Below are 7,521 nucleotides of genomic sequence, written 5' to 3'. Positions count from 1 at the left end.
CTCTCCATTTCTCTCTGCCCTACCCAACAACGACAACATCAACAATAACAACAACAATAATAACTACAACAATAAAACAACAAGGGAACAAAAGGGAATAAATAAATAAAATATTTTTTTAATCTTGAAAGAAAGAAAGAAAGTGAGGAAATAAGCATTGTAAATGACATCCAATTAAAATTACTTGTCATGTGGTCCGGGAGGTGGCGCAGTGGATAAAGCACTAGACTCTCAAGCGTGAGGTCCTGAGTTCAAGCCCCAGCAGCACATGTACCAGAGCGATGTTTGGTTCTTTCTATCTCTCCTCCTATATTTCTCATCAATCAATAAATAAAATCTTTTTTAAAAAATTACTTGTCAAGGCAAAAAATAAGGAGTTGAAGCAAAGCATTTATTCTTTTGCAAAAGGGCATGCCGCCAACAGTGGCCGGCAGGCATCAGCGCGCCCCCCCTCAGCCTTCTCCCGTCTTTTACACCTGACAGAACTGTCTCCTCCACCCCTGCGCTGGGCTTCAGAGCTCACAGTCTCCCCGTTGTCGAAAAAGGGAAGGAGGAAGAGAGGCTGAGGGTCTCTGCTGGAGGATTAGCCAGCACTGCAAGGAGCTGTGATCTGACCTAATGAATACCAAACCACTGGCCACAGTGGTCATAGATAACAATTTACAAAAAGAATCTTTGTACTAAACAGTTGTTCTATTCATATTCTTTTGAAGAGAAGACCTAACCATCTCTCACAGAAGGAAGGGAGAAAGGAGTCTTCGGGCGCATGCCTACAGCCCAAGGTATCATGGAGGCAAAATCCTCCTTGTGCTCTGAGTGCTTGCAGGACGCCAAGCCTTAGCTGGGGAGAGCTCGAGGGAGATGGTCTTGGCGAGAGAGGGAAGCCCAGACCTGCAAGTCTTCCTTGGGGAGGAAGCTGTGAGGCAAGTTCCCTGGGGCGTCCATGGACTGAGGGGTGGACACCAGTTCTCCTTCTTGAGGTGGGAGAGTCTACACGCCGCCATTTTGCTTTTTATGCAGAGCCGTGGAAGGAACCCAAGACCTTGCCTGTGTGCAGGACAGCTGAGCAGCCTCCCCAGACCAATAGTTTGGACTTAATTTTTTTTTTTTGAGGGGAAGGAGAAAGACAAGAGAGGAAGAAACTGCCCCACCCTCTATTGATCTCCCTGGGTGCTGTGCCTGGTGCTGAGAGAGGAGAGACCCCACAGCCCTGCCCACCCTCCATGGGCTCCCTGGGTGCTGTGTAGGGTGCTGAGAGAGGAGAGACCCCACTGCCCTGCCCACCCTCCATGGGGCTCCCTGGGTGTTGTGCCTGGTGCTGAGAGAGGAGAGACCCCACAGCCCTGCCCACCCTCCATGGGCTCCCTGGGTGCTGTGCAGGGTGCTGAGAGAGGAGAGACCCCACAGCCCTGCCCACCCTCCATGGGCTCCCTGGGTGCTGTGCAGGGTGCTGAGAGAGGAGAGACCCCACAGCCCTGCCCACCCTCCATGGGCTCCCTGGGTGCTGTGCATGGTGCTGAGAGAGGAGACACCCCACAGCCCTGCCCACCCTCCATGGGCTCCCTGGGTGCTGTGCAGGGTGCTGAGAGAGGAGAGACCCCACAGCCCTGCCCACCCTCCATGGGCTCCCTGGGTGCTGTGCAGGGTGCTGAGAGAGGAGAGACCCCACAGCCCTGCCCACCCTCCATGGGCTCCCTGGGTGCTGTGCAGGGTGCTGAGAGAGGAGAGACCCCACAGCCCTGCCCACCCTCCATGGGCTCCCTGGGTGCTGTGCATGGTGCTGAGAGAGGAGACACCCCACAGCCCTGCCCACCCTCCATGGGCTCCCTGGGTGCTGTGCAGGGTGCTGAGAGAGGAGAGACCCCACAGCCCTGCCCACCCTCCATGGGCTCCCTGGGTGTTGTGCCTGGTGCTGAGAGAGGAGAGACCCCACAGCCCTGCCCACCCTCCATGGGCTCCCTGGGTGCTGTGCCTGGTGCTGAGAGAGGAGAGACCCCACAGCCCTGCCCACCCTCCATGGGGCTCCCTGGGTGTTGTGCCTGGTGCTGAGAGAGGAGAGACCCCACAGCCCTGCCCACCCTCCATGGGCTCCCTGGGTGCTGTGCAGGGTGCTGAGAGAGGAGAGACCCCACAGCCCTGCCCACCCTCCATGGGCTCCCTGGGTGCTGTGCCTGGTGCTGAGAGAGGAGAGACCCCACAGCCCTGCCCACCCTCCATGGGCTCCCTGGGTGCTGTGCAGGGTGCTGAGAGAGGAGACACCCCACAGCCCTGCCCACCCTCCATGGGCTCCCTGGGTGCTGTGCCTGGTGCTCCCAGAACTCAAGGCAGCACCTCACACACAGAGCAGAGTATGTGTTCTACCAGCTGGTCCATTCGCCACCACTCATCTTAATTTGTTTTAATTAAAATTTTTTTACCTCTTTCTAACATAAGATCTGAGGAGAATAATTCTACACCTACCTACAGATGCATGTCTACAACTCACCACATCTGCCATCACTCATAGCAGAGACATTTGAGCAGAAAGCCACCACAGAAGCATCTGTCCCTTAAAGACCAGCCATCAATGAGAACAAAGGACCTGGGGCAGGAAGTCAGAGGACCAAGGTGGCTGTTGGCATCATCCGCTCCAGGAGCTGAGAAATTACTCTTGGCAACAAACACTGAGTTGGTAGCAATTGTCCCCCTCAAGTCTTAAAAACCTCCATATTTTTATGATCCAGAAATTCTACTTCCGAGACATAACCCCAAGGAAATTGCCATGTATTTGCACTAAAAAGTGTCCCTAAAGATGATCATTACACTGATAGAGGAAATGAAACTTCATATAAATAGAACTGAGCCTGGTGAAGTCAAGAGAAGCAGAATAGCACAGGAGCACAGTTATTTTGTTGTTATCCAAAATAAATTCAAATCCAGAGTTATTCTTCTTTTATATTTATTTATTTATTTTCCCCTTTTGTTGCCCTTGTTGTTTTTCATTGTTGTTGTAGCTATTATTGTTGTTGATGATGATGTCGTTGTTGTTAGACAGCACAGAGAGAAATGGAGAGAGGAGGGGAAGACAGAGAAGGGGAGAGAAAGACAGACACCTGCAGACCTGCTTCACCGCCTGTGAAGCGACTCCCCTGCAGGTGGGGAGCTGGGGGCTCAAACCGGGATCCTTACACCGGTCCTTGTGCTTTGTGTCACATGTGCTTAACCCGCTGTGCTACCGCCCAACTCCCGAGTTATTCTTTTTCTAAATGCTCTCCCCCACCCAAAAAAATCAATAGTTATGCAAAAAACTTAGAGTTGCCTGAGTGTCTTTTTTCCCAATTTCCTTAATGGGTGTGCGCCTCTATTACGGTTAGAGGTGAGACTAAAGGCATCTTGAAAGAAGACTCAGCAAAGCGAATGTTGGATGCTCAGTATCGCGCGACAACTCGCACCAGACGGGAAGCGGAAGATGACAGCGGGTTCCAGGGCATGAAGGCTCGCTCAGCGGGGGTCTGCCAAAAGCAAAGAGATGCCCCTTGGGACTGTGGGCCAAGCAGGAATCTGAGTGCATTCTGGCAAAAAGGGTTCTGCAGGCCACTCCCCACTGGCACTGGATGCTGTGGGTACAACGGTGCCTAGTTGGTGGGCTTAGTTTTGGAGCCCTGCCCACCCTCCATGGGGCTCCCTGGGTGCTGTGCCTGGTGCTGAGAGAGGAGAGACCCCACAGCCCTGCCCACCCTCCATGGGGCTCCCTGGGTGCTGTGCGTGGTGCTGAGAGAGACCCCACAGCACTGCCCACCCTCCATGGGCTCTCTGGGTGCTGTGCCTGGTGCTGAGAGAGGAGACACCCCACAGCCCTGCCCACCCTCCATGGGCTCCCTGGGTACTGTGCAGGGTGCTGAGAGAGGAGAGACCCCACAGCCCTGCCCACCCTCCATGGGCTCCCTGGGTGCTGTGCCTGGTGCTGAGAGAGGAGAGACCCCACAGCCCTGCCCACTCTCCATGGGCTCCCTGGGTACTGTGCCTGGTGCTGAGAGAGGAGAGACCCCATAGCCCTGCCCACCCTCCATGGGGCTCCCTGGGTGCTGTGCCTGGTGCTGAGAGAGGAGAGACCCCACAGCCCTGCCCACCCTCCATGGGCTCCCTGGGTGCTGTGCCTGGTGCTGAGAGAGGAGAGACCCCACAGCCCTGCCCACCCTCCATGGGCTCCCTGGGTACTGTGCCTGGTGCTGAGAGAGGAGAGACCCCATAGCCCTGCCCACCCTCCATGGGGCTCCCTGGGTGCTGTGCCTGGTGCTGAGAGAGGAGACACCCCACAGCCTTGCCCACCCTCCATGGGCTCCCTGGGTGCTGTGCAGGGTGCTGAGAGAGGAGAGACCCCACAGCCCTGCCCACCCTGCATGGGCTCCCTGGGTGCTGTGTAGGGTGCTGAGAGAGGAGAGACCCCACAGCCCTGCCCACCCTCCATGGGCTCCCTGGGTGCTGTGCAGGGTGCTGAGAGAGGAGAGACCCCCACAGTCCTGCCCACCCTCCATGGGCTCCCTGGGTGCTGTGCAGGGTGCTGAGAGAGGAGAGACCCCACAGCCCTGCCCACCCTGCATGGGCTCCCTGGGTGCTGTGTAGGGTGCTGAGAGAGGAGAGACCCCACAGCCCTGCCCACCCTCCATGGGCTCCCTGGGTGCTGTGCAGGGTGCTGAGAGAGGAGAGATCCCATAGCCCTGCCCACCCTCCATGGGCTCCCTGGGTGCTGTGCAGGGTGCTGAGAGAGGAGAGACCCCACAGCCCTGCCCACCCTGCATGGGCTCCCTGGGTGCTGTGTAGGGTGCTGAGAGAGGAGAGACCCCACAGCCCTGCCCACCCTCCATGGGCTCCCTGGGTGCTGTGCAGGGTGCTGAGAGAGGAGAGATCCCATAGCCCTGCCCACCCTCCATGGGCTCCCTGGGTGCTGTGCAGGGTGCTGAGAGAGGAGAGACCCCACAGCCCTGCCCACCCTGCATGGGCTCCCTGGGTGCTGTGTAGGGTGCTGAGAGAGGAGAGACCCCACAGCCCTGCCCACCCTCCATGGGGCTCTCTGGGTGCTGTGCAGGGTGCTGAGAGAGGAGAGACCCCACAGCCCTGCCCACCCTCCATGGGGCTCCCTGGGTGCTGTGCAGGGTGCTGAGAGAGGAGAGACCCCACAGCCCTGCCCACCCTCCATGGGGCTCCCTGGGTGCTGTGCAGGGTGCTGAGAGAGGAGAGACCCCACAGCCCTGCCCACCCTATATGGGGCTCCCTGGCTTCCAGTCTCATCTTTGTTGAGTTCTTTAAGCTGGAGAGCTATGCCCTGCAGAGATGTCTTCGTGAGTCCCTCAAAGCATGAACTGGGGCTATTTCCATCTGCCTCTTCCTCACCTGGTCCTGGTGAGCCCCCTGCCTGTCCACCCTGCACGACTGGTCCCAGTCCTCGCTCCTGCAAGCGCTACCTTGAAGTGGGCTCTTAAGAACAGTCAGTCTAAAGCAGGAGTCAGGCAGCCTCCAGAGAAGGTGGCATCGATCCACCAGTCTGCATGCGTCAGTTAGAGTTGGCACGATCCACAGTTAATCAGTGTCCCAGCAAGCATCTCAAAGATACATATCATTCTGTTTGAAACAAATAAGACAAATAAGTATGTTCATCCTGCATCTTCACCTGCATTCTGGATTTTAACAGTTAAAAATCCCCAACTTCTTGGATGGATGTGTTGGGTTCCTTAGGATATATCCCCAGGAGGGGAATTGCAGGGTCATAGGGTAGGTCCATTTCTAGCCTTCTGAGAGTTCTCCAGACTGTTCTCCACAGAGGTTGGACCAATTGACATTCCCACCAGCAGTGCAGGAGGGTTCAGCTTCCCCAGAGACCCATCCTACTAGGGAAAGAGAGAGGCAGACTGGGAGTATGGACCGACCAGTCAACGCCCATGTTCAGCGAGGAAGCAATTACAGAAGCCAGACCTTCTACCTTCTGCAACCCTCAATGACCCTGGGTCCATGCTCCCAGAGGGATAGAGAATGGGAAAGCTATCGGGGGAGGGGGTGGGATATGGAGATTGGGCGGTGGGAATTGTGTGGAGTTGTACCCCTCCTACCCTATGGTTTTGTTAATTAATCCTTTCTTAAATAAAAAGAAAAAAAAAAAAAAGAAGAAGTAGAAACGCAAAGCAGAAATTGACTGAGTTTGGAGTATGGCACCAAAGTAAGAAAGCAGAAGTGCACTAGAGTTTGCAGTGAGTACCTCCCTAACACTTCCTCTCCACTATTCCAAGCTTTCGGTCCATGATTGCTCAACAATTTGTTTGGCTTTGTATGTTAACTCTCTTTTCAGCCACCAGGTTCCAGATGACATCAGGATGCCGGCCAGGCTTCCCTGGATTGAAGACCCCACCAATGTGTCCTGGAGCTCCGCTTCCCCAGAGACCCACCCTACTAGGGAAAGAGAGAGGCAGACTGGGAGTATGGACCGACCAGTCAACGCCCATGTTCAGCGAGGAAGCAATTACAGAAGCCAGACCTTCTACCTTCTGCAACCCTCAATGACCCTGGGTCCATGCTCCCAGTGGGATAGAGAATAGGAAAGCTATCGGGGGAGGGGGTGGGATATGGAGATTGGGCGGTGGGAATTGTGTGGAGTTGTACCACTCCTACCCTATGGTTTTGTTAATTAATCCTTTCTTAAATAAAAAAAATAAAAAAACAACAACAAGGGAAACAAAAGGGAATAAATAAATAAAATAAATATTAAAAAATAAATAAATAAAATAAAATAAAAAAATCCCCAACTTCTCTGGTCCAGGAGGGGCACAGTAAATAAAGCATTGGAACTCTAAAGCATGAGGTCCTGAGTTCAATCCCTGGCAGCACATGTACCAGAGTGACATATGATTCTCTCTCTCTTTTTTTTTTCCCCTCCAGGGTGATTGCTGGGCTTGGTGCCTGCACCATGAATCCACCGCTCCTGGAGGCCATTTTTCCCCCTTTTTGTTGCCCTTGTTGCTGTAGCCTCGTTGTGGTCATTATCATTGCCATTGTTGATGTTGTTCGTTGTTCGATAGGACAGAGAGAAATGGAGAGAGAGGAGGGGAAGACAGAGAGGGGGAGAGAAAGACAGACACCTGCAGACCTGCTTCACCACCTGTGAAGCGACTCCCCTGCAGGTGGGGAGCCGGGGGCTCAAACCGGGATCCTTATGCCAGTCCCTATGCTTTGCGCCACATGCGCTTAACCAACTGCGCCACTGCCTGACCCCCCTGATTCTCTCTCTCTCTCTCTCTCTGTCTATCCTCTTCATAAATAAATAAAATATTTTTTAAAATTCCAACTCCTAAAAAAAAAAAAACACAAAGGATGTACACTCCTAGCAAAATGTAGACATATAAATCAGTAGTTAATTAATATGAGAGGGGGGAAATCAATTGTATGTCTCAAAGTTTCTCAAAACACAAACTGAATCTTTTTAATATATAGGCTGTGTATTTGATATGCAGAGTCTCTCAAAAGCCTAGACCAAGTAGATTAGAAGCATCCAAT

The sequence above is a fragment of the Erinaceus europaeus genome, chromosome 14 (assembly GCF_950295315.1).
Source record: "Erinaceus europaeus chromosome 14, mEriEur2.1, whole genome shotgun sequence".
Taxonomy (NCBI): Eukaryota; Metazoa; Chordata; class Mammalia; order Eulipotyphla; family Erinaceidae; genus Erinaceus; species Erinaceus europaeus.
The sequence above is the reverse complement of the archived record's forward strand: the minus strand, read 5'-3'. Positions refer to the sequence as shown.